The sequence below is a fragment of the Grammomys surdaster genome, unplaced genomic scaffold, assembly GCF_004785775.1.
Source record: "Grammomys surdaster isolate TR1022 unplaced genomic scaffold, NIH_TR_1.0 125940, whole genome shotgun sequence".
Classification (NCBI taxonomy): domain Eukaryota; kingdom Metazoa; phylum Chordata; class Mammalia; order Rodentia; family Muridae; genus Grammomys; species Grammomys surdaster.
Genome location: NW_021620762.1, coordinates 159857 through 185804, shown reverse-complemented (window position 1 = coordinate 185804; position 25948 = coordinate 159857). Strand labels below are relative to the sequence as shown.

Genomic DNA, 25948 nt, shown 5'->3' with positions numbered 1-25948 from the left:
TTTGCTTACAAACCTTAGGATAGCCACTTTCCATGATAGGTGAGTGAGAGGGTGTGTAGGCCACACCCTGTGCCTTCTGCCTCCAGGGCTCCCCACAGGCCATCTGAGGTGTCCGATGTTGGGACATTACTGCATAACCCTTCCTTTCTTCCTGATTCTGCTGCCTAACAGGCATGGGCCCAGGCCACCTCCTGTGAAGCAGCTTCCCTTAGGAGCTGAACCCTTACAGGTCCCTTTCCTTTAACTCTTTCCCAGCACACCTTTAATCCCAGCACTTGGGAGGCAGAGGCAGGTGGATTTCTGAGTTCGAGGCCAGCCTGGTCTACAGAGTGAGTTCCAGAACAGCCAGAACTACACAGAGAAACCCTGTCTCAAAAAACCAAAAAAAAAAAAAAAAAAAAAAACAACCCAACCAACTCTTTCCCTTCTTCTCCTCTCTTCCTCTCCTCCCCCTGTTCCTCTCCTGTCTCCTGAGCTTCACCTCCTGCTTAAGCCCTGTTCCTCATTCCTGAGTGTACTTGTCGGCCAGCATCGAAGGAGTCCCACACAAGGGCTCTAGACTACTGCACTAGGAGGGACATAGAAGGTTCACACCAAACAGAAGGCAGCACTTTTCCCTGGCTCAGGGCCTAGGCTGTGTTGGTAAAGTTTACCCAGCATGCATAACTCACACATTTCTGCCCTGTGATCTGAGGGAAACGGGTGCTCCTTATCTTCCTTGCTCCCCCCACGGAGGGGAAGCAGGATAAATGTTCACATGGTCAGGTGGGACAAGACACTCTCAGCAGCACCCTAGACTGTTGTGTGCAGCACAGGGTGCAGGACTGGCCCACCCAGGGAGACACTCGGCTGTCAGCCATCCCTGTGAAATCAGGCCCCTGTGAGTTGCCAGGGAATATCCGCTGCAGGTGGCTTCCTGCTGCCCGTTGCTGGTACTTACAGACCTGGCTTTCATACAGGGGGAGGAAGAACTACCCACAGTCTCACACACACAGCGCAGGTGTGGAAGCGCCTGGAATTCCTGCAGGAGCGGCTCGGCTCAGCGAGATTAGTCCCTGGCGCAATCTGAGCTCATTTCCTATGAATGAGAAGCGTGGGACAAAGCACACTCTGCCCGTCCTCTGAGGGTCTAGCGATGCTTGCTTTCCGTTTGTTGTTTTAACTCTTTATTTTTTAGATTTGTGTTTATGAGCGTTTTGCCTGCATGTGTCTAAGTACCCCGTGGAGGCCGGAAGAGTGTGTCCAGTCCTTGGAACTGGACTTACAGAGAGTTGTGAGGTACCACGTGTGTGCTAGAAACCATTCAGGTCCTCTGCAAGAGCAGCAAGTGTTCTTAACCACTAGGTCATCTCTAGTCCTATATATATTCATCTCTTGAAAAGCATCCCTTTCCCATGCTTGCCTTGGTCTCCAGAACTGTTGGCTCTTCCATAATTAGGGGAAACCATGGAGACAGGAGAGCTCCAGCCTGGCACACCGGAAGAGGGGATTTCCCTACCTGGGCTTCATGAAGCACAGCCCCGCTGTCCAGTATGGGGACCAGCAAGCAAGCTTTGGAGTCACACTGCTGTGCTCTGGGTCTCCTCTAGGCTTCTCTGAACATCTTCATTGTTGGTGTTTCCTAGTCAACCCGTCTGTGTTTAAAGATGGGAGAGAGAATGCCAGGATGCCGCATTTGGGTTCATTTGTACATAATGTCTGATTCTTCATCTCTCATGCAGAATGACCTAGAAACCCACCCACAGGTGATGGAATAAATGGTGCCACTCTGCAGGGATACTTCTGTCTAAGAAACTGCTGGAACTGGTCTGCCATGGTTGTGAACAGCAGCTCACGTGAGCTCTCACATTTCGGCCCAGCTGGTGGCTTCTCAGCCCTGTGCTCAGCAGTCCCCAGCTGGAGTGCTGCCCTTTAAAGTCACAAGGGACTAATATAAACCTTAGGGTCAAACATGCTCCCCTGTATCCAGGAAGTCATCGGATAAGCTTCAGCTAGTAGTTTAAAGGCGCACAGGGCTCATGGAAGTTGTCATACAGCAGTGTCCTGACCGAAGTAGCGACGGCTACAGTGTGCCTTCCTGGCGATCCAGCTGCACACATGTGTGTTCACTTGCATGTTTTCTATGCATGCTGTCTCACACATACAATGCTTACACCGACATCCATGCACAGCCTCTCCCCGTGAATGCAGAAGCCACGTGTTAGGGATAGTGACCCACGGGATGGAAGGAACTAATACAAGAGAGGAGAATACACTAAAGAGACTATGTCCCTCGATCTGTGTACTAGATAGTTTGATGTCAACTTGACACAAGCTTGAGTTATCAGAAAAGTGTTATGCTCAGTTGAAAAAAATTATTCCGTAAGTTTGAGCTGCGGGCAAGCCGGTGGGGCATTTTTCTTAATTCTTGCTTGAAAGGGGAGGGCTCAGCCCATGTGGGTGGTGCTGTCCCTGGACTGGTGGTCCTGGGTTCTATAAGAAAGCAAGCTGAGCAGGCCATGGGGAGCAAGCCAGTAAGCAGCACTCCTCCATGGTCTCTGCATCAGCTCCTGCCTCCAGGTTCCTGCCCTGAGTGAGTTCCTGTCCTGACCTACTTCAATGATGAGCAGTGCTATGGAAGTATAAGCCAAGTAATCCTTTGCTTTCCCGACTTGCTTTGGTCATGGTGTTTCGCCACCAACAGAAATCCTAGCTAAGACAATCCTGTCAGACTATTGAAACAATAGACCCCAAGACACTGGAACCCTCCAAGAATCTGATGCTAAGAGAAGGAAAAGGCTGAAGCCTGCTGCCTTTTAGAGCTTGCCTCCCTCAGAGAAATTCTGTTCACGCAGTGCTGGTGATTTACCAGCCACTTATGTAAGCCTTTCCCTCCTGTGAGAACCCTGACGTGAGGACCCTGATGATGGACTTGAGGAGAGGCCGTTGTCTTCACCCCTCCTCCCAATCCCAATGTGGCCACATTGAATACATTTCTTTTTCTGTCTTTAAGAAAAAAACTATTAACTTGGGCATTTAACTGTTTCTTGTGGATGGGTGGCTGAGCTTGGCTTCTTGGGGTACAGACTGTGACCTCAAATTCGGTAACAATAGGACTCAAGATATTGATGGTGAAAAAAAAAACCAGCTGAAATAAGTTACTTAAAGAGAGATTTGTCCTGGGCCATTTAAGAGGTACAATCCACCATGGCTGCCATCATTTAAGGGGTACAATCCACCATGGCAGCCGTCATTTAAGGGGTACAATCCACCATGGCTGGCGTCATTTAAGAGGTACAATCCACCATGGCTGCCATCATTTAAGGGGTACAATCCACCATGGCAGCCGTCATTTAAGGGGTACAATCCACCATGGCTGCCGTCATTTAAGGGGTACAATCCACCATGGCTGCCATCATTTAAGGGGTACAATCCACCATGGTTGCCGTCATTTAAGGGGTACAATCCACCATGGCTGCTGTCATTTAAGGGGTACAATTCACTATGTCTGCCATCATTTAAGGGGTATAATCCACTATGTCTGTCTCCCTTGGATAGGCACTGTGGCAGGTTGCATGAGTATGTCCCCAAGAGGTTTCGATGTTTAGATAGTTGGTCACCAGTTGGTGACCCTGTTTGGGTAGGTTTAGGAGGTGTGGCCTTGCTGGAGGAAGTATCTCATTGGGGGTGGGCTTTTAAAAAGCCTCACTCCATTCCCAATGTGCTCTGTTTCCTAGTTTCAGTAAGATGTGAGCTCTCAGCTGCTGCCCCAGGCACCGTGCTTCCCTCCACCACCATGGATGTGAAGCCTCTAGTACTGTAAGACCAAATAAACTCTCCCTTCTATAAAGTGCTTGGTCATGGTGTTTAATCGCAGCAACAGAAAAACAAGCAATACAGGCCCAATAGCACTCATGGCAGCTGTGGTAGCAGGGATGTCGGGCTAGTCACTAAGATCTCACTAGAGGAGGAAGCAGAGATGCTGGGCTGGGAGCAGGGTGGGGCTATGAACCATAAGATCCTTTTCCTCCAGCTAGGCCCCATTGCTTGAAGGTTCCACAGCCTCCCAAGACAGTGCCATCAGCTGGGAATCAAGTATCCAAACATAAGTCTGTGGGGAACATGTCCATTCACCCCATAAGAAGAGGCTCTTCTTGTGAGTATGTGGCAAGCAGGACACACACTGGTACTGTGGATTTAGGAGTGTGGCTATCCCAGCATTTCCCCCAGTTAATAGTGGGAAGATGGTGCCACCAAAAATTCTGAGAGTCCCATAAAAGGCAAGATTGACCAAAGGCACCGTAGACCATGTGGATACACCTAGCCCATAGCACATAGCACATGTGTGCAAGACACTGTTACTACTATACTACTGCCCAACCAATGTCCCTCCTCCAGCTCATAAAAGACTGTCCTTGGGTTCCACAGCTTCCCCATGTCTGATGGTTTCACCTCAGTACCTGTCCCTACAGATGGAAGCTATTCCCTGTATACTGAGGCCTCTGTCACCTGAAGCCAGGGGAATGAACATCCCATCCTGCCTAGCCCATCCCCAACTCAAGGAGGCTCCTGGACTTAAGTCCAGCCATACCTTCTTGGTGACTTGCTCCTACCCACAGAGGCAGGGAAGAATGGAAGTGTCTAGATATGTCAGTCCAGTTCATACCATCTTCTGTCCCAGAGAAAGGAGGCACTTGAGAGGCCTCCCCTCCTCTCTCATAGGCATCACAAGGGACGGGGCAGCCCCAGGCCAGCATGGATGCCCAAGGCCATGACCGTGGAAGCTGTGTGGTAGATACAGACTGGAATCTGTCCCTTAGTTGAATGTGTCTAGAATCAATAATGCTGATAGATGCTGTGTGGATGGTTGGGACATCAGCTTGCAGGCATGAAGATTGACAAGTGTCTTGGTTAGGGTTTTACTGCTGTGAACAGATACCATGACCAAGGCAACTCTTATAAGGACATTTAATTGGGGCTGGCTTATAGGTTCAGAAATTCAGTCCAGTATCATCAAGGCAGGGACATGGCAGCATCCAGGCAGGCATGGTGCAGGAGGAGCTGAGAGTTCTACATTTTCATATGAAGGTCTCTAAGAGAAGACTGACTTCCAAACAGCTAGAATGAGGGTCTTAATGCCCATGCCCACAGTGACACACCTACTCAACAAGGCCACACTTCCTAATAGTGCCACTCCTTGGTCCAAGCATATTCAAACCACCACACACTGTGAAGATGGAGGGACAGCTAGGCCAGAAGTCCCACAGGCCAGAGCCCCGCCCTGGTGGTAGATGGCTGTAGTCAGTATATAGGGACTAGCTTTCATCTGGGACAGGCGCTGAGATGAATCCATCAGACCCGGGGAAGCTGTGGGACCCAGGGGCAGCCTTTTATGAACTGGGTGAGGGACATTGGCTAGAGGGGTGGGGTAGTGGTAATAGTGCCTTTCACACAGGGAGCCCCTTAATACCTTTCTCCTTCCGACCAAGCCGTACCTGCTACAGTCCTCCTGCTGCTCAACCGTCTCTTTGAAATCAGAATCCATCAACCGATTAAGCCATTGATTAGGTCAGAGTGCTCACGATCTAATGGGCTTTGAACATACCCTGGTTGATGCACCCAGGGGTGCATTTTGACAATCTCCTGGGGAGCCCTCAGTCCTGTCAGGTTGACAAGATGGATCACTGTGACAAGCATCTGGCTTGGATTTTGTTGCTTATTTAAAAGAGGAGTTGAGAGTCGGTCACCAGTAAGTCAGAGACAAAGCTTCCAGAAACTCCAGCTGTATGTGAAAGGGATTCTCAGCTCATCTCTGCGTGAATGCGCTGGGTGTGGCACTGTAGGCCCTGAACCTCAGGCCTCTGTCATCTCCACAGCCTGTGCACATTCTTACACAGTGACCCAGTCAACATCTCCCCGAGAAGAGAGGAAGCCAACAGCCCAGCACCCCACCCAACAGACTCCAGAATATCTATGTGAGTGGCCACCTGCCTCAAACCTCAGATGAAGGCCAGGAGTGTTGCTGCCATGCCTTAGCTTCATCTCTCCTGATGGTTTATTCAGTGTTATCAACGGGGCAGATCAGAGGCTCCTGAGGGCCAGTTCTGAAACTATGAAGCCCTCTCTTCACAAGGCTCCATGTGAGGCCTCTACAAACTGACCCCTGAATCTGCCTAGGGTCTCTTAGATAGGGAAGTTCCATAGGGCATGCCACCTCCCGGTCAAGATTCCCCAAGGGGAGCAGAGCCACTCCCTCTGAGCATGTCGAGTGCATGTCTTGGGGGGGGCACCCCTCTTCCCTCCAGGCACCTCGTTGCCACCTCCCATCTTCCTGGGTCTCCCTACAAATGTGTGTTTCTGTTGTGGTGGGGTTGCAAGGTTTGAGTTTAGGGGTGCAGGGTGCTCCACATCTGCACCCCAGTTTCCTGGAAAAAGCCAGCTTTCCTGCAGAAGAAGCAGGGGTTTCTAATGGCCGAGAATTAAGGAAACTCATTAAGTGAATTGCTTGCTGCTGAGGACGTAGGCCAGCAAACACAACACGGTCTTCATCGGACTGAATTGGAGCAAGGAGAAGCATGCGTGTGCCTCTTCGCCCAGGTGCCCAAGGGAGGGCGAGGGCTCGCACGGCACGTATGTGCATGGTGGCGCACACACGTGCAGGATTGATTGTCACCCTTGACTGTTTTAACTGTTTCAGTGCACTGCCTGGAGAAACTTCCATACACAGACAGAGGTGTTAGAGAAGGTTTACACCGCGTGTAACGGCTGGGGTTCTCCACAGACTTAGTCTTCCCCAGCTCACTTAAAACATGACTTGAGTTGAAGAAACATTGTTTACATACGGCATCCTGAGGCTCTCCTGCCTCCCCAGCTCACTGAGCACCCCAGTCCCTTAGTCCTCCACCTCGTATGGCCCCGATCTGCTGGCTCCTTCAACCCATCCCAGCCTCAACAATTCTGCTTACATCACCCCCTCTCCTCACCAGCTCCCAGTGACCCCACCCAGACTCCCTTAGGACCAGCACTCCATCTCTGTGTCATCAAGGAGCACCTAGAGCAAGATGTCACCCTGGATAATTGGAGTATGGTCCTCTCATTCCTAGGCATTTGTTCTTTTCCACAGAGCACTCCAGAAAGAATGGAGGGAAATCGTTTCCCAGACAGTCGGTCAACAAGCATTGATTAGGGATCGACCTGCTGCAGGGCATAGTGGGAGACTGAGGGGGAGGAGAGGAAGCCAATGATAGCTGTGGCACCTGACTAAGACCAGCTCTGAGTCCAAGCAGAGCATGGTAATTGTATATCCCAATAGCTGGTCCAGAGGAACTCTTATGTTGGGGCACAGAGTGCCTTTGGGGGTGTGGAGGAGGCTAACTGGGGACAATCAGAGGTCAAGACACCAGGTTGGGGAAGGGTAACATCCCTCTTTAACTGCTGTCTGCACCCAGAGTGTAACAGTGGGCAGTGGAAGCCCCCAGTGGTCACCCCAATTTGTGCAAGTAGACATGGAGATGTGGTGTCGTGGCAGAGGCTAAGGGAACTGTAAGAGACACAGAAGACTCCAAGTTGAACTTACTTCTCAGGGTACTCCTCATTAGACTGCAGGGACACCCCTCCATCTTGCCCCATGACAGCTTCTACACTGACCAAGGTCCCTGTCTCCACCGCTGTATGACCTCATACAAGTTGCTTAACCTCTTTGTGAAGCCTTTCTCAGCTATGGGTCATGTGAGCTTATCTCTCAGAGTGAAGGTCTACACTTACAACACCCAAACCTGAGTCCAGGCCTTGGGACTGCTCAGCAACAACCACGTGACCATCAGCAGACGGTGGCTGACTGTGGTGTCAGGACTGAGCATGGTTGTACTCTATAGAAAAGTGGCTCAGGCTCTGCTCTTCCCTCCAGCACTGAGGTGAACACCTCACCTTCCTAAACACCTTCTCTGTCCCCTAATCCTGAGGCACTCCTCCAGGGACCAGCCCAGCACAGCACTGTTGTGGTGGCACATGGCCAGCAGGACACCACTTTCAGTTTCTGTTGTAAGAAATAATAAAACAAAACAACAAACAAATAAGCAAGGACAGTCTAGTTTCAAAATGCCGCCAGCCAGCCTAGGTCTGGGTCCAGGTGAACAGAAAACACTGGACTCCTGCTGGGGTTGGTCTACTAGCTTACCCACCCACTTCCAAACCGCTAGCCACCTCTGCCCACACTAGAAGTTTCAAGTAGGAAATTATTAACAGCCAAGCCTGCCTGTCGATTCGACAAGGTCACGGGCCTGATAAACTCTAAGACAGGATGTAAAACACGGAGGCGAACCCGAGCACGGTCCTTGTTGAGACATAGACAAACAGAAGCCTCAGGAGGAAAGATAAGACCTGGATGACATGCAAGATTGAATCTCCCGATTGCTCAGCCGATGGGGCGGGAGGAAACACGTCCCGTGCTCCATCAGTGTGCTCACCATTCTGGGCTGATATCTGCCTTCATTACTGTGTCCCTAGTGCTTGTACTAATGAGTGAGGATCACTGTGGCTCCCATGGGGCTCAGGTAGGAAGTGAGAGAGGTTCTGGGACCCTAGCAGCATGCAGTCTCAGAGTGGCCAGCCAGTAGACCCCAGGTAGGAGAGCATCACCATCAGACACAGCCAAGGGTGACTTGAGTGCCCCAGCAGGGTGTTAAATCAAGGGAGCTGCATCCTGGACACTGTGCTTGTACAAGTCTTGCAAGGTGGGGGAGGAACACTTGGCCTCAGCAGGAGGTTCAAATGGTGACAGAAATCTTCTCTCCTGTCCCTCCATCATGAGACCAGCTGAGCACAGGAAAGTAAGGTAGCCACAGGCTCATTTGACATTCTGGTACCCAATGGCAGCGGTGGGCGGGGGTGGGGGAGGGTGGTTCTTTCCGAGTCCGTAAATCATCTGTCCCTCACTGTCCTCCTCTGAGCTACAGCCCAGGGCTCCTCTCCATACCATTCAGGCAGATATGTGAGTCTCAAGCCTCTCAGCTGAGCTGCCAACTGAGGCCGGAGGTTCCCGAGGTCTGACTGTCTAAGGAGGCTGCAGGCAGAGTTCTTGACTAACTGCAAGAACTTCCTCCATCCAACATTTGCTCTTTCAGAGGCTTCACTCAGGGCGTAAACCACCTGGCTGAGTTTATGTACGTGTGCGTCCAGACATGTGAATATACACATGGGTGTGTGTATACAGATATGCCCACTTTCACCCAGACAGACATGGACACATGCAGACACATGTATGCTGAAACAGAACACACATGCACACAGACCCACAAGTCCACTCCTATGCCCCCACCCCCGCAATATGTGCTCAGCAAACGTTCTCTGCTGACACTCTCTTCAGTGCAGCGATGCCCAAGTCGCAGATGAGACTGTGACTCCCATAGGAGAAGGAGCTGGGCTTTGGAAGAACACTGACTTTAGTCTCGGGTGGGTCAACTTTGCTCGCCTATCAGGATGCTTCAGGCTAAGCGGCGATCACACGGAAGGGAAGGGCTGCCGTTGCTCAGGGTTGGCTTGATAGAGGGAGTATGGGTGTGTGAAGTTCCTCTCTTGTCTCCCTTCTGCTCCCTCAAAATACCTCAGGGGAAGCAAACACTTCCTTGGGTTCACATCACATATGGATCCGCCTTCCATGAGGACAGGGATTCAGAAATGCATTTGTCTCTGTCACTGAGGGATCGCCAGCCCTCCCATGAGACAGCAGGGTGTATCTCCACCAGGCCCAGGCCTATGAAAGAAATTATGAGTGGAAGGAAGTAAATGCATGTGTGTGCATGCATGTGTGCATGTGTGCTTGCTTGTGCGTATGCTTGTAGATGCCAGAAGGCAAAGTCTCTCTTTGAGACAAGGTCTCTCACTGAACCTAGAGATCACTGATTGGCTGGGCTAGCTGGCCCGCCCATGAGTTACAGAGATCACTGATTGGCTAGGCTGGCTGCCAGTGAGCCTCAGAGTTCACCGATTGGCTGGGCTGGCTGCCAGCACCTCTGGAATCCGGATCTCCAACTCGCGTTGAGGTTACAGGCGAGGCCACCAAGGCTGATTTCTATGAAAGTGTTAGAGACGTGGGCCCTCATGCTTCTGCAGTACATACTGTGTCCACGGAATCATCTCTCTAGCTCCATTAAAAAAAATAGAGACCAGAATAAGTTCATAAACTTCTAAGTGGGGGGAAGGTGCCGATATATAATATTAAATTGCTCTATACAAATGTCTGGTAACACCAAGGCGTCTAAAACGACCCCGATTCACAGGTCTACACTCCCAGCCTCCATGAGCGCAAGAACTTTGAAAGCATCTCTTCCTCAGAAAGCGAGCTTCTCCCTATAGGACTGCAGATCCAGTTCAACCACAGTTCACAGGTCTGAGTGGTTGGGAAGGCGATGGGGAAGGGGTCACCCTCTGTGAGTGCGCCAGGAAGAGGGAAGCCCTAAGGAATCCCTCAGTGAGGGGTCATTGTTAAGTCAGGGGGTCTCCAGGACTGCCCATGCCTACAATCTCTCTCCTCAGAGCAAGCAGGTGGAGAGTGTCCTGGCACGGAGCATTAGGAATCTGGTGGTGGCTAGCGAGAGATCTCAGGGGATTGTGCCTACTCCCTCCCGGGCAGGCAGGGTGGGGGTGGGGGTCGGCCTGGGAGGCTGCTCATCCTCCGCACCCTCTGTCTTCAGGCCTTTCAGGTCCAGGCTGGGTTGTGGAGCTAATGTAGCTATTTGCACAATGACCCCGACTTCTAGGATGGGTCTAGAAAACATTTACTAATTACTAATTACAGAACATCGATCTCTGCCTTGCCGGGCATAACCCTTGCCCCGCTGGAGCATTGGCAGTAATCTGGAACCTTCCTCACCATAGCACAGCCAAGGAGGAAAGTGCGAAGGGGTTGGGAAGCCTGTGGTGGGGCTCAGGGGGCCTTCTCCAGGCTGACAGCGCATCAGAAGGAGCTCTGAAGTCCATGGGGGAGGGTGTGAAGGGTGGGGTGGAGGCGGGGGCGGGGGGGTGAGGGCTGGGGCGGAGGTGGGGCTTGGGGTGGGGCCAGGGTGAGGGTGGGGATGGGGCTTGGGATGGGGCGGGGTGAGGGCTGGGTTGGGGGGTGAAGGCTAGGGTGGAGGTGGGGCTTGGGATGGGGGCGGGGCTATTTTTAACCTGAGGGAAGCATTTCAAGGTAACCGATGTCCCCTCTTCGACTACTTCAGACTGCCACCCTCTCTAGCACATGGTGACCTGCACAGAATGGCCCTGCCTACTTCCTGGAGCTGACAAATCTCCCATTAGTAGTACAGCTGTGTCTCTTCTGCCCCTCCGCCAAGCAGCTCACTTGCAAAGGTTTTGTGTGGCCCGTCTGCACACCTGTCCCAGTGGTCAACAGTTCAATAGCCTTTCTACTTATTCCCAATCTCATCAGGCTAGTCTCACACCAGCTGTGCTAGGCCACACTGGCAACCTGCCACCCTGCCCTCAGCCCTTAGGTTCAGCTCCACAATGTGTCATGGTTTCATGTTTCCAGAAAGCCACCCCGTGTCACAAAACTAGATGCCCCCAGATTTAACCTCTGGGAGTCTTTAAGGCCACAGGAATCTGCATCCTCCCAGATTCCTGGAAGTGACCTCCCTCTTCTTGGAAAGCCTCTCTGGCCTCCTCTCTCCTGCCAATCAGCTTCTGTATTCAAATCCTGTCAGTTTGAGGCTCTCTCTCTCTCTCTCTCTCTCTCTCTCTCTCTCTCTCACACACACACACACACACACACACACAACCTGTGATAACCCCTTCCTCGGCCATGCCCTGACCTCATTCGCCATAATTTCCATTGGTCCTTCAATCCCCACACCTCTCCCCTTCTCAGCCCCACCCCCACCCGACAGTTGCGAATACCACACCCCGCCCCAGGCTGCCAAGCCCTTCCCTAGCACGAGGGGCAGATCTTATAACAGAAGGGTTTAATTGCATGTCAAAATTAAATCTCTTTTGATGAAGAACAATTCAACTACGGCTCTGCCTAATCAAATTAACAAAGTCTTTTTTGATTTTCAATTATCTTCTTCATAGGAACACTTTATCCGAGGCTCCTGCAATAGCGCCCGACAGGCCACGCATTCTCAATGAGAGTTTCCTCCGGATGCGCTGACCAGGGCCCAAGTTGCCTGCTCCGGACCGGCGGTCGGAGGTCTGCACAGAGCCTAGGCCTCCCCAAACTGGAAGTGTTAGGGCTCTGAGGAGGGGTGGCAGATGGGGGTAGTAGATCTATCAGTGGGAACTTGGAGAGAACCCAGCTGAGACCTGCTGAGCCCCGCCACGGCTTTCAACAGAACCAGTATCTCCAGCCCTGTCCCCGTGCCAGGCACCTGCCTCCCACCCCTGCCTCGTTTTAACACCCTTACTGAACTTCTGTCTTTCTTGTCAGCCGCTTAGGTTTATAACTATCAACGGGAATCTCTGCCTTGAGACCAGTAATATCCAGCTGGAGCATCATGCAAGACACACATACAATCTGCATTTCCAGAAGCCACATGGAAAGAAAAAAAGAAGTCCGTGCCCTGGTGTATGACTGTGAGCTCTGCACTCAGGAAGCTGAGTCCAGGAGACCGAGAGTTCAAGGATAGAGTGAGACCCTCCCAAACAAAACAAAACAAAACAACAAACAGAACTAGTTCAAAACAACTCAAAGGTCAGTAATTTGTGATGGCCTTGGGCTAGTGAATCTGTGTTTTTAACTATTTGTGTTTATGAATCGAGGTTTTCTGTTACATTGTTTTTAAACTAACTTAAAATTTTTTCTTCAGCTGATCTCAGCGGAGTTTGGGGAAGCAGGGTGTATTTCCTGTGCACAGCCCACTTGCTATAAGGGAGTCTCAGTCCCCGTGGGGCTGGTGGCTGCCACTGTGAGGGGGCGGGCTAGTGTGTGCTAGAGGTTCAGAGGGGACAGAGTCTGGCTTCCAGTCCCTTCAGCTGTCACAGGCTTGGGGTGCTTGTGACACGGGTAAACAGGAGACATTATGTAGATGTGGTCCAACCCCAAAACAGACGTCAGGGGCAGGTGTGGGGGATGGGACCAGGACTAGAGTTGCTCCTTTTTCCTGTCTTCTAACCTCTCAGGTCTTCTGGCAATCAGAAGTCTCTCCCAGGTAGGTCTCACTCACTTCCTGTCCAGATTTCTCCAGATTTTACTTCTCCCTTCCGAGACTCCAAGGATCCCTTGCCTCTTGTTTTTTCTTCTCTTCCTTTTTGCAGAGCTGAGGGTTGAACCCAGGACACGATGCATGCTGGAAAATCACCCCGCCTCTGAGCTTTGCCCCCTCCCCAGGTTAGCTGGTCATCGCTTCTCTTTGTGTCCTGTTTGGACTTTGTCAAACAGTTTGTGAAGCTGTGGTGTGGCCATTAACGCATGCTCCCAAAGAGACCTAGCAAGATCCCAGAAGGGTTCCAGTCACACACAACAGGGATCGACAGAACCAGAGATCCACCTGAGTTTTTAAATATAGGTCGCTGGGTCATCTGGCCACACCTGGCCACATCTGGCTGCACAGAGGTGGTTCTTTTGAGGCTGCGTGCTGTATGCTACCATAAGTGGGAGCAAATGCTAGACAGCAGGCCCACAGTTACCCACTGCAGATAGAAACAGTCACTTAGGTGATAGGCTTTCTCTTGGGTCCTGGGATCAGACACCAAGAAAACTCAGCCTTCTGTGTGTATTAGATATTGTTCCATTGCTGTGACAAAACACCACGACCAAGGAAACGTATAAAAGAGTGCTCATTTGGGCCTACCATTTCACAGGGTTAAAGTTCATAACGGCAAAGCAAAGGCCTGGATGACAGCAGGAACAGCCAGCTGCAGCGGGAGGCAGAGAGTATTCTGGGAATGATGTGAGTTTTTTGACACCTCGAACAATGCCCTGACCCAGTGACACACCCAGGGCCACACCTCCTAACCCTTCTCAAACAGTTCCACCAACTGGAGATCGACTATTCAAACATGATTCTCCAGAGGCCATTCTCATTGACACTCACACACTGTGTCTTGATGATGTCACCAAGAAACTTCATTCTTATATGACACCGCAAAAGGGTTGGTCTCTCCCAAGAGCACACACAGCTGGCACATGTATCTTCCACTACCTTGCTTCCTGGATGCTTCCAGTGGGAGCCTGGGCTAGGCCAGTGTGAGCAGAGGCTCCTGCTATGCCACCTTCACATCTGCTCTGCTGACCTTGGCACGGTATCCATGCAAACTCCTGTCAGAAGCCTTGTCCTGGTGGTCTCTGGCAACACCCATCCTACATGAGTCCCCCCCCAGACTCCTGGAACCCCCACATTGTTGATACATCCCCAGTAAGCACTGAGTTGGGAGTATTAGAAGCCCAGGGGGAAGTCTTCAGCATGAGGCTAAGCGTGACTGATCTGAGTGTCTGGGAGAGCCATGCTGAGGAGGAGGAGGCTTTACCATCAGGGCGGTGGTGCACATTTTTGAGATACTCAAGTGCTTTTTGTGTGCACACAGGGTTGCACTCTGTGTGGGCTCCATGTCTTGTTCTTCAGCAGATCTCAGGTTACCCCATCTTCTTACCGTCTGCCATGGAACAGATGTGTCTTACAGTGGTGGCCCTGGGTCATGGAGTCCCCAGCCGTCCATTTCCTTTCCCACCCACCTTCTTGCCAAAGCCCTGGTTGCCCAGTTGAGAGAGAGCTGTTGCCTAAGGCAGTCACCTCAAAGGAAGGTATAGAGACACTGTTCCCTGTCCCCTCAGCCACCGTCCCAGTGCTAGGTGAAAGGAGCCCTTGGAATACACAACTGTTTGCTCAAGGGTTGAGGCAGGTTACCAAAGCTTGGGCTTTCTTAATAAAGAATTAATTGCTGTTGATTAAACTCCATTGGTGAGAGGGGTCAGCAGGTAAAGGCTCTGTCACCAAGCCTAACAACCCGAGTTTGAGCCTCAAAGCCCACATGACGGAAGAAGAGAACTGTCCCCTGACTTCTTTCCACAGGTGTGCTCCAGCATGTGCACCCATTGATGGGACACAGTTCCCTGGGGACACCCCTTTCCAGGTGGCTAGCTCCTTCCTAGTCCTGAAGGGTGTTTCTGGGGTGGGGGGAGGGGCTAGCATAGCAACCCAGAGTTTATGCGGACTTTTTGTAGGCATCCAGCAAGAAAATGCAATTTGTAGTTAGAACGTCAACTTGAAAGTGAGTGAAAGTGAAGCCTAGTCACCCAGGGGTGCTGCTGATCCAGGGACTCTGCTCCACCCTAATCTCCATCCTCAAGGGACACTCGGGCTGCCTGGGCCTCACCCTGATTCCCAGCAGCTTATGAGTCAACTGTGGATGCCGGCCTCCTCGCCTCCTGTTCAGAGGTGTGACATCCTTCTGGTGTAGAGAGTTAGGGGTATGGGGGTCATACGAGGAAAGTGGGGTGAACACCTCCTGTCCAGCAGCTTGGATGACACCTCTCCACACCCAGAACAGGACACAGGGATTAAAGTGAGCTTGTTCGGAGTCACACTGAACTCCCATGGCAAGCAGGGCTTATCAAGTTCTCCACAGCAACAAGGACAGGCCACCTTGAGGACAGCTCTTAGAGGAGGGGTGTGGCCAAGACCTGATGGTCGAGGGAGAAGAAGCGTTACTTGCAGGGACAATGGGGAGCAGAGAGAGTCTTTGAGCCTCAGAGAACCTTGCTTGGGGACTCCAGGTAGAGGGAGCAACTCCCAGGGGGTAGGATCAGCAGGATTAGCTGTGGGTCTGTGGATGAGGGAGCATCCACTCGCTGGCCATGCGGACACACCCAGCTCTAAGCAGGCTTTTCTGCTTGAAGCAGTTTGGTCCACGTGCCAGGAGTGTTTCTAGCTCCAAGGAGTGTTCCTAAAGGGATAGCACATAGAGTTCCAGCAGCTGAGACTGTGTGACTCCAAGGTTTGTGTCTGCTTTCAGCCTCACTCCCTCTGTGGAATCTGAAAATCTGGTTTCTGAGCTTGTGCAAAAGAACGGAAGGGCAGGGGCTCTGCACACTTTCTCCTCAGGCTCACCCTGAGTCTGCCGGTCCCAGGACCAAAAGGGCAGCAGCTGGTCAGGCAGGGGACTGGACCCAGCATGGCTGCAGCCGTGCATTCTACACTCTGCTGGCTGCACTGTCAACCACAACTGCTAACAGCACGTGGCAGCCTCAAATGCTGAGTGTCAGGGTGTCACTTTTCTCTCCTTACCAAGGATGGTGGCCGACGGCCATTCTGGACACATTTTGAGACAGAATAGAAGCTGGCTATGTCCAACAACTCCTCAGGTACATCAGCAGCATCTCAAGGGGACGAAGTAAGGCGATAGCATGTTCCAGAAACCGATAGGATCACCTTCCCTGGCCCAGGAGCTTTGTACTCGATGAATACCTTCAGGCCCTTGAATACTCCCTAAGGGCCAGGGAAGCCCGTTGCACTGGTGCCTGTACTTCAGACATCAGTAGCTTGCCCCAAATGGAAAGCACCTGGGTACGTAATGACACAGAGCTGAGCCTGAGAGGGGAGCTACCCTGAGCCCCGATGGCAGGGGTGGGAGTAGGATTAAGGCCAGTCCAGGTACAGTGGGCCATACCACAGCATGCAGAAAAAAATGAAGGCAAAGCCTGTGCCAGGGCCTGTATCTACAACCAGCCCCACAGCAGCTGGGAATGACATCTAAGGTCATCGCAGGAAGAAAGAGAGGGGCTCAAGATACCTGGAAGTAAAGGAAGGACAGTCAACAAGCCTCACAGAGACTGCGACCTTGTCCAACCAGGGCAGGTAGGGCCATGGTAAACAGACCCACTAGCTGTGGTCCATCTACCCACACACCTGTCCGGAACACTAGTGAGCCACACCATGTCACTCATGCTGAATTGTCCCCAGGGAGCTCTCTGCTTATCCCCCAGGTACACTCTATCATTCCTTGTCACTGACAAAAACCAAAGCTATTCACCTGGCCAGCAGCCAGAGAGAGGCCAAGTTGGGGTCCACACAAGGATCTGTCAGAGCCTGTGATATTCCCTTGAGTGGCGGAGAGAGGACCTGGGGTGTGTCTTCCTCATAAGATCCCTATAGAGGAGCCCCTCCCCCTCTCCAGGGTCCATCCTCAGTCTGTACCTATCCTGAGGCTTCATTGCTTGCTGCTGCTCTGGGTCCAGCCCTCCCCCCTGCCCCAGAACCCCATTTCTCTCCTTAAAAGATGGCCGAGTTCTCTCTACTAATCCTGGCAGGTGAGAGCGGCCACATTCATCAGTGACATGGCAGAAGCCCACGCTTGACTGTCATCTGCTTGGAAAGAAAGGACATTAGAGCCAGAAGGTGGGCAGGGAGAAGGGAGGGTGGGTGGAAAGGTGGGCAGGCAGGTGGAGGGATGGCTAGGCAGAAGAGAGGGTAGAAGAGAATCCTGGCCGGGCAGTGGTGGCACATGCCTTTAATCCCAGCACTTGGGAGGCAGAGACAGGCGGATTTCTGAGTTTGAGGCCAGCTTGGTCTACAGAGTGAGTTCCAGGACAGCCAGAGCTACACAGAGAAACCCTGTCTCAGAAAACCCAAAACAAAAACAAAAACAAAACAAAAGAAGAAGAAGAGAATCCTGATTCTCGAGGTTCTTTTTATTGTTTCTTGAACTGTTTCTCTCACCCCATTCTCAGGCTGAGACCTCTAGTCATCGGACCACTTCAGTAATAAACTCTGTCCCCATATAAGTTGACACATCCCACAAAAGTGTCCTGTGTGAACTGTCAGTACTCTCAGCCAGGAACCCATAGGCCTAAGTCAGAACACAAGGCAGCAAGCACAATCCAGGCACACACCGTTAGAACCCCGGAACGCCGCCCTGCTCTCCACCAGCCACAAGCCTTGCCCATACCCTCTGTGCCTCCGACTCAGCTGCAGGTCACAGCATGCAGACTTCAGGGTCTGGGTGGCAAAGCCAAGGCCTAGAGGGGACAGGCATCTGGGCCTAGTTAGATACAAGTGAGGGGTCGCCAGCCTTCTCATCTGTGGCTGTCGTAGCTACCTTTATGCTATGCACTCAGTCAGGTACTGGCCAAGGGTGTCCAGGCACTTGAGGGGTAACGGCAGGCCTACTTGTTAACTTTTACTCCACTGACCCACATGCATATGTGTGTATGTATGTGTGGCTCTATGTGTTTGCCAGTATGTGTGCTGTGCCACAAGTCTATGTGTGTATAGTGTTTTCATATGCATGTGCATACATTCCACATGTGTATGAGCTTTACAGTGTATACGCACATGTGCACCATATGCACGACTGTGCAGAGTGTGTATTTTGTTCACATACATTCCTCTGCATCGGTATTCTATGCAAGTGTGTACACATATGTACACATATACTCGTGTGTATGTTAAATGCAGTGTGCATACACACGTACATATATACTCAAAGTGCTCTATGCAGTGTGCGTGCACATGCACGCTTGTATACTCGATGTGTGTGTTCTATGCAGTAAGTACATATTTGTGGACATTCTATACAAGTGTGTGCATGTACACTCCACAGGATACACTGTGTGGTAAGTACGTATACATACTCTTACACACGCTGTGTGCATGGGTACACACACTGTGTACATGATACAATGTGTGCACATACATTCATGCATACATACATGTGCCTAAGTGTGTGTGCTTGTGTGTATATGTTAGTAGGCATCCTGACCACACAGGCTTCTCAGACCCAAGGCTCTCATATAGGTAACGACCAGGGTCTCTGCCACAAGCTGGGCTTAGAATATCATACTGAGTTCTGACAGGATCCTTCCAGAATCTCCAAAGCATTCAGACACAGCCACGGCCAAGCCAGGTTCAAGGTATCAAAAAGTTCCCTAGGTGGCTCTTTGGGGATCAGCTGGCTCCTAGCTCAGGTGGTAATGCCTCACACTACAGTGAACCAGTTTCAGCTAGATCCAGCTCTGCCTGCAATCCTTCCTTAGCCACCAAAGCCGAGCACTTTCTAAAGAGATTGATTTCAGACATTCTTCCCTTCAGACCTGCAGGAATTATGCTGACTGCGAGTGCCCTGCCCCTGCTGGCCCGACAGGTAGGTAGATGCACGCATTCCTGCCTGCAGCTCTGCTGCTCCAGCATGGCCACACAAGGACTAGGACAGCCAGTGTCCTCAGACAAGCCTCATGGCAAATATACAGTGGTAGGTGACCAGCAGCCCCCTCTGGATGGCATCTCCTGCCAGGCTTCCTGCAGCTGCCAGAGCCTCTGCCCAAGCATAGCCTCCAGTGGTCCCCAAACCCTGTTCATAATTTCTCTTCCCACTTATCTGACAGCTCTTGTCACCTGACCCACCTTAATCTCCTTCCAGGCCTCAGGGAGAGCCTTCTCCTGGCTCTTCCTAGCAGCCAGACCCTTTAATCCTTTTAGTTGTGAACCTGTTTGCCTCGCTTCTTGAATTTCAAAGGAGGCCCTGGTCTGGAGTGTATTGTCCATCTGTGTCTGTGCACGGTCCCGTGTCCACAGACCGGAGGAGACATGGCACCCAGCGTCCCCAGCCACCTCTCAACTAGGCTGTCGGGATGTTTTGGCAAGGGTTTGCAACCTTGAAAACAGGATGCTTCTCTGGACGGTAAGCGATTTCTCTCCAGTCTGAGAGCCACCATGAGCCTCTCACACATCCAGTTAGCCTGAGTTCCTGCTCCGAGGATGCGTCACCCTGAGGGAGAGACCACTCTGCCCTTCATTTTGTTCTCAGAGCTGATCCTCACCCTCTGCTGCCACTGTCTACAGCAGCTGCCCCCTACCAGCTGACACCCTAATTCCTTCTTGCCTTCTTGAGGTACATAGAGCTGGGTTTCTGACCAAGCCTCAGGCTGGTTTGGGCAAAGAGGGAGGAAGGTTCAGGCTCCATAAAGAGAATAATATCCACCCAGGGTGGGGTCAAGAGAGATGCAACAGAGCCACCACCCACATGGTTGTCACCTGTACTTAGGGCTCCCTGTGTCCTGCCAGCCACATTCCAACTGCCCCTCAGCCCTGTGTCTCTCTCAGCTCTTCAACATTGGCTTCACCATCCACCAGCTGCCCCCTCCAACTCAGGGACCTGCCTCCGGATTCAACTCAAGAACGACATAGGTATCAGCTCACCTAATCTAGAAGTTACCCTGACCTCACTTTGCATGGAGATCAAAAGACTTCTGCTCAAAATGGAGATGGGCCATGGCTCCAGACCCTGCTGCTGCTGACCTTTGGGAAAAGAACCAATCACCACACAGAGACAGACAGGCAGGCAGACAGACAGATAGACAGACAGACAGACAGACACAAGTGGCTGAGAGGAGGGTGTGAGAGTCTGAAGAGTGTCTGGCTCTCTCCTCTCCTTCCCGTTCCTCCCAGGCTGTGTTAACAATACCATGAGCCTCTGCTCCCCTGACATCACTCGGCTTCTAGGAAGAACAATGTGAATAAATGTTTTGCAAGAAAATGGAAAAATTGAAAAATGGAGATATGATGGTTTGGGGACCCCAAAGATAAGAAGCTCACGCTCACCTACACCAAGGCTGGTTTTTTTTTCTAATACAGCCCCTGGCCCCCGGTCCTGTAGGCCCTCTGGTCCCCATTCTGAACTTGAGGTTTCATTGTTGGCTGTGTATAGGTATGGATCTCAGCCTATGGCACTGGGCAGGGGTGGGATGGGGGAACTCTACACCCTGGGAATCGTTGGATATACACAGCAGCGGATGCACTCATTAAAGCGTTTAAGAGAGGCCCTGTTAATAAGCATGTCATTGTTCCCTGCTTGCTTCTGAGGGCTCCGTCCTGAGGGAGTTGTTGAGACATCCAAGCCACTGGCCTCAGTCCCAGGGTGTCAATCTCGCTGGTTTACATGGTTCACACTTCTGACAGTTCCGTGGTAGACAATTTTAGGCTTGGGACCTGGCTTGGGAGCTTCTCGCCTGCATCGCATTGGTTGGTTGGCTCAAGGGTGGAAGAGAGTAGCTTCAAAGGAGAGAGAACAGTGGGGGCAGGAGGCCAGCTTTGATCCTGGAGGGCTGAGAACTCATTTCTTTATGTTACCAAGACATAGCCACATGTGGCCGAGGGGAAAGTGGTTGGTGGTCATTAAAGCCTGTGGTAGGGGGAGCTGGTGGTGCCAGGGTAGGCTCAAGGAGGGGAGATGTCCATCTAGAGAGTGGCATGGTCCTTGGACTTCAGGGTTCTGTGTCCAGAGGCCTCAGCAGTAACATATCCCTCAATCCCACAGCCTTGGTCTGGTCTTCATTCAGGTAAACTACAGCATCACATGAGTGATTTTTAAAAGTTTAATTTAAAAATTTATTTATTTATTTATTTACTTATTTATTTTGAGACAGAATCTTACTATGTAGCTCTGTCCTGGAACTCGCTTTGTAGCCCAGGTTGACCTCAGACTCAGAGATCTGTTTGTGTCTACCTCCTGAGTGGTAGGATTAAAGATGTTTGCCTCCACATCAGGCTGCATGTGGGATTCTTAAAACATCCTTGCCTGGGTTGTGTGGTCGGGTGGTTTTCCTGTTGGTATTTTCATTGGTCTGTCCTCTCCTCTCCACCTGCCGTGGTGCAGGAAGTAGGGACCTACCAAGGCTCTGTAGGGCGCACTTCCCACTCAGCCCGCTAGAGGGCAATTCTTCCAGCATTGCCCCCTCTAACTTGCAGTGGCTAGCTTGGGGTGCACCCTGGCGGTGGGGAGCTACAGGGTGTGTGTCTGTGTGTGTGTGTGTGTGTGTGTGTGTCTGTGTGTCTGTGTGTGTGTCTGTGTGTGTGTGTGTGTGTGTGTGTGTCTGTGTGTCTGTGTGTCTGTGTGTCTGTGTGTCTGTGTGTAGCGTTAAGAACCCCTGGCACAGCGTCTTCCCACTCAGACGCCAGGGTGAGACATCCCTTTTCTAGCATGGAGGGGCATTTTCAGACCTCAGAGTCTCCAGCTAATTCCACTACCTGCTCCCCGATGCCCTGCTCCGGGTAGGCTCTTCCACGTCCCTTTAGTGGTCAGTGGATGTGGCCTGTGACTCTTCCACCAGTTCCCGCCTTCGTCTCTCAGACTGGCCCTGGTTGGTTTCCCAGAATGTCAGTCTTCAGATCTCCAGCCTCAGTCTTTCACACTGCCTCCAGCCTGACATCCACATTACCCAGCAAAGCCACTGGATGGCGCCACAGCGTCCTTCTCTCATTCCTTTACCTCCCGACCCTGAGTAACAAGCTGTCTGGAAGAAATGCCAGAGGGGAAGAAAGGAAGCAATTTAGACCCAGCACACCTGGACTAGGGCTCCGGCTCCTGTGACTGAGGAAAACCTGGAAGTGATTTAACTTCCTCGGGCCTCAGTTTCTTCTTATTAATTATGGTGTTATAACAGACCCCTCGTATCATGTTTAGCTTCAAGTTTATAACCAGACTGACAGAAAAGATAGCCATTCATGGTGCTGCTTTTAATCTGACTCTAATTGACCACACAGTGTGGGCTGACAGAGATGCAGACACGAGTCTATACACATGCCGGTAGAACATGTTTGGAGACACCAAACCCCACGTGACAATCATTATGCAAGTATTTGAGGTGTCACACCGTGCTGTGCATCTCAGATTCGCAATCTGCAATAGGAGCTTGGCCTGACCAGCTCTGGGCCTTGGATTCTTGGATCCCAGCTCGTTTGCAGCAGTTTGTAGGAGATGACTACTGCCCCCTGGTGGAAAAACGTTTGCATAGCAGTGCTCCCATCAAGGCTGCTGAGGCGCGGGCTTCCCGCTTACTGCCTCTGATTTTCACCTCAGTTCCACAGCAGCAGTTGCTGTGCCTTGTGGCAACCCTTGTCAGGACAGGACGGGAGTTGGGCCGAGATAGATGGGATATGGAGACTCCTAGCCCGTCATTTCTCCCAGCCCTGTTAAGAGCAGCTGTCAGCCACTCAGTGTCCAGTGCCTACGCTTGGCTCTGCAGCTGAAGAAGTTGCAATTCCCTCTCTGCACCCTGGGCTTGATCCTGGGCGCGGCATTTAACCCTCAGACCAGCACAAGGCTGCGACCGCTTTCGAAGCAACCGCTGCTCATATTCTTAGCTGAGCCCAGGACCCCACTGCCTGAGGGGACCTGGACCCATGAACCAGCTGGTGTTTTGTGGCTGGCAGCCAGGCTAATCTTCCTGTCATTTCTCCTGCTGGGACATAGCAGGACTAACCTTCTCATCCATTTCAGGCCAGGCGCTGTCATGTGACTTGCTTTGGCCAATGACGAGGCAGTGGGTGTGTTCTATTTCTGACCGAAGTTTGCAGAACCAGAGAGTGGGGTAAACATTTTCTTCTGACTATCAGCTGCCAGGCACTTGCTTGGTGAGCTTGGGCACTGGAGTATGGTCATAGCGGGCCAGACTGAGTCCAGCAATCCACAGTGCAATGAGCCAGATATGAACGTAGGCTTATGGTTTTTTGACTTGGAGTTGTTAGTGAGCACAACAGGGAACCTGCTAACGGGCAGGAAGCATCTCTGAGCAAAACCCAATTCCTCCTCGCTAACATAAGCCTGTTATACAATGTAAGCCACATCTGATGTGAACAGCAGAAAAAAAAATAACAAGTTCAAGGTACTTTCCTGAACACGTGGAATATCTAAGGAGATGGATTTGGGGTTCGTAATCACGTGGTAACTACAACGGGGACAAGACTGGGATCACCCCTCTCTCACTCGCAATGCCCCCAGTCCTACTTCTGTCCAACTTGTTTCTTAGAAGACAAGAACAGAGATGAGTTATGTCAAGAAGGGAAGGAAGCTGAGCCATCAGTGGGGCTTAGTGAGGCCTGAGGCCTGCGGCTGCACGGTCCACAGCACCACCTGGTGGTACTAACTGGAATAGCCCAGTGCCCAGGCCGTCTGCTGGCGGCTGGCAGGGTCAGACTATGTGCTGACAGACTCTTCTGCTGGGGCCTGAACACCCGAGGACAGAAGGCACTGGATGGAGGGCCATCAAGGGGGGCAGAGTCAGCATCACTCAGAGCTGTGGGACCAGCCTATGAAGCCAGCCTCGCTGTTCCTGAGACAGGAGGTCAGTCAGTGCAGAAGGTATCCTAGGACCAAGCTTGATTCCATCACTGGCACAGTGGGTCCCCAAAGCACAAGTGGGAGTCACTGTCTGGAAATTAGATCTCCACTCCTCTTCCTCTACAGGTCCGCACCTTGGTGCTAGGCTGCAGAGAAGGAAGCTGGGGAAGTGCTGCCTGTTTCTGTGCGAACTCCAGGCCTGTGAGGTGGTACACAGACCTCCCAGTGGAAAGAGTATAAATAAAGAAGAAGCACAGGACACATGTCCACAGTACAAGGGTGGCCTGCTCCAAGAGGCCTGGTCAGAGGTCTGGACACACTGTCATGGTCATTCTCCAAGTTGCTTAGCATACATCCAAATGAAACAATCGTCCACATGGGCTTTCACTCTCTGCCAGTTCCCCAAAGTGAGCCACAACCCCCACCACTGGGCTGTTCAGGGCACCGCGTCACTATCTGCTAAGGTGTGAAGTCCAGGAAGACAAATCAGAGAAAAGAAGGAAGCTGGGAGCTTCATGCCGGTGTTCAGATGAGAGCCTGGGAATAGACATGGACCACACAACGCCACACACGAGTTTGAGGAAGGAGGTAAGATCTTAGCAGGTGCTACAGAGAGAAGACAAAGCTCCAGGGCTGAGAAGAACTTTCTAGAACATCCTCAAAAATCAACATAAGAAATATCATGGCCACAGACATTCACTGGGCTGATTGACAGATCAGGGTGTCACAGCAGACCCATGTCTGAGCCTCACACAGGCTCGGCTGAACCACAACTTTCCACAAATCGGAGGATGAAGTTGGCCATTGTCCTGTTTTATTTCCAACCTCAAGGGTTGTCACCAGATGTCACATGGCCTTCACCTCAAAGGTGACAATCCTGATCCTGCTCTATGCGTGGAGTCCGGCGTGCCAACCCCTGCCAGCTCGATGACACAGCAACGGTAAATCCCTTGGAAAGTTCCAGAACCAGGCTCTGTGCCCATCCCCAGCTAGTGATTGACAGGAACAAGCTCTGAGAATGATCCTGAGAGGAGCTGAGTCCTGACTGAACACTGCCAGGCGTCCCCTCCCAGAGGGACACTGCTTGAATCTTATTCTTCTTGGAGTGGCTGGATCTGGCTGGATCTGGTTGTGGGGTCCACACATCTGGAGATGCTGAACCAAGTGGGGGCAGCAGAGAGCTACCAAGAGCATAGCTTGGGGGAGGGGAGAAGAGGGAACTGGAGGTATCCTGGTTAGGTTTTTGTCAACTTGACACAAGCTAAAGTTGTCTAAGAGAACATCAACTGAGGAAATGCCTTATCAGATTCGCATTTGAGTAATTTCCTTCATGGATGATTCGCAGGGAGGGCCCTGCCCACAGTAGGTGGACCTCCCCCGGGCAGGTGGTCCTGGGGTGTATGGAAATGCAGGCTGAACAAGGCAGTAAGCTACACCCCTCCACTGGCTCCTGCCTCAGCCCCTGCCTTAAGCTCCTGCCCTGATGTGTCTTCGTGATTCTGTAAGAAGTAAGCTGAAATAAACCTTTTCCTCCCCTAGTTGCTTTTGGTCATGGTGTTTATCATGACGACAGAGAACACTTGGGACCATCTGAGGGTAAAGATGGGTAAGAGAAATGAGGAGGGGGAGGGGAGGGGGGAAAGAGGAGGAGAGAGGACGGGAGGAGAGGAAGGGAGGGGAGAGGAGATGGGAAAGGAGGGAGAGTGGAGAGGGAACGGGAGGGAAAGAAGGAAGGGGAACAGAGGAGGGGCGGACAGGAGGAAGTGAGAGGATGGAAGAAGAGGGGGGAAGGGAAAGAGAGGAAGGGAGATGAGGGTGGGGGGAGGAGGTAGAGTAGAAAGGGGAGGGGAAGAGAAGAAGAGAAGGGAGCAGAGGAAAGGAGAGGAGAGGAGAGGAGAGGAGAGGAGAGGAGAGGAGAGGAGAG

General features: G+C 51.7%; 1 protein-coding gene and 1 long non-coding RNA gene across 7 annotated transcripts in view; one reads left to right on the top strand and one right to left on the bottom strand.

The window, feature by feature from the left end:
* Rbfox3 (RNA binding fox-1 homolog 3) overlaps positions 1-25948 on the bottom strand; it is a 273766-nt gene that overhangs the window by 227938 nt on the left and 19880 nt on the right. The window lies entirely within an intron of this gene.
* On the top strand, positions 11902-20458 carry LOC114608745. Of its 6 annotated transcripts, none has more exons than XR_003709421.1 (7): positions 11902-12163; positions 12401-12664; positions 13228-13300; positions 13774-13862; positions 17219-17306; positions 18999-19587; positions 19714-20458. It is a non-coding gene; the product is annotated as an uncharacterized LOC114608745 (long non-coding RNA). The 6 variants fall into 6 exon arrangements; XR_003709420.1 differs by adding an exon at positions 13093-13121 and having other exon boundaries at positions 18999-20458; XR_003709419.1 differs by having other exon boundaries at positions 11903-12163; positions 18999-19797; positions 20010-20458.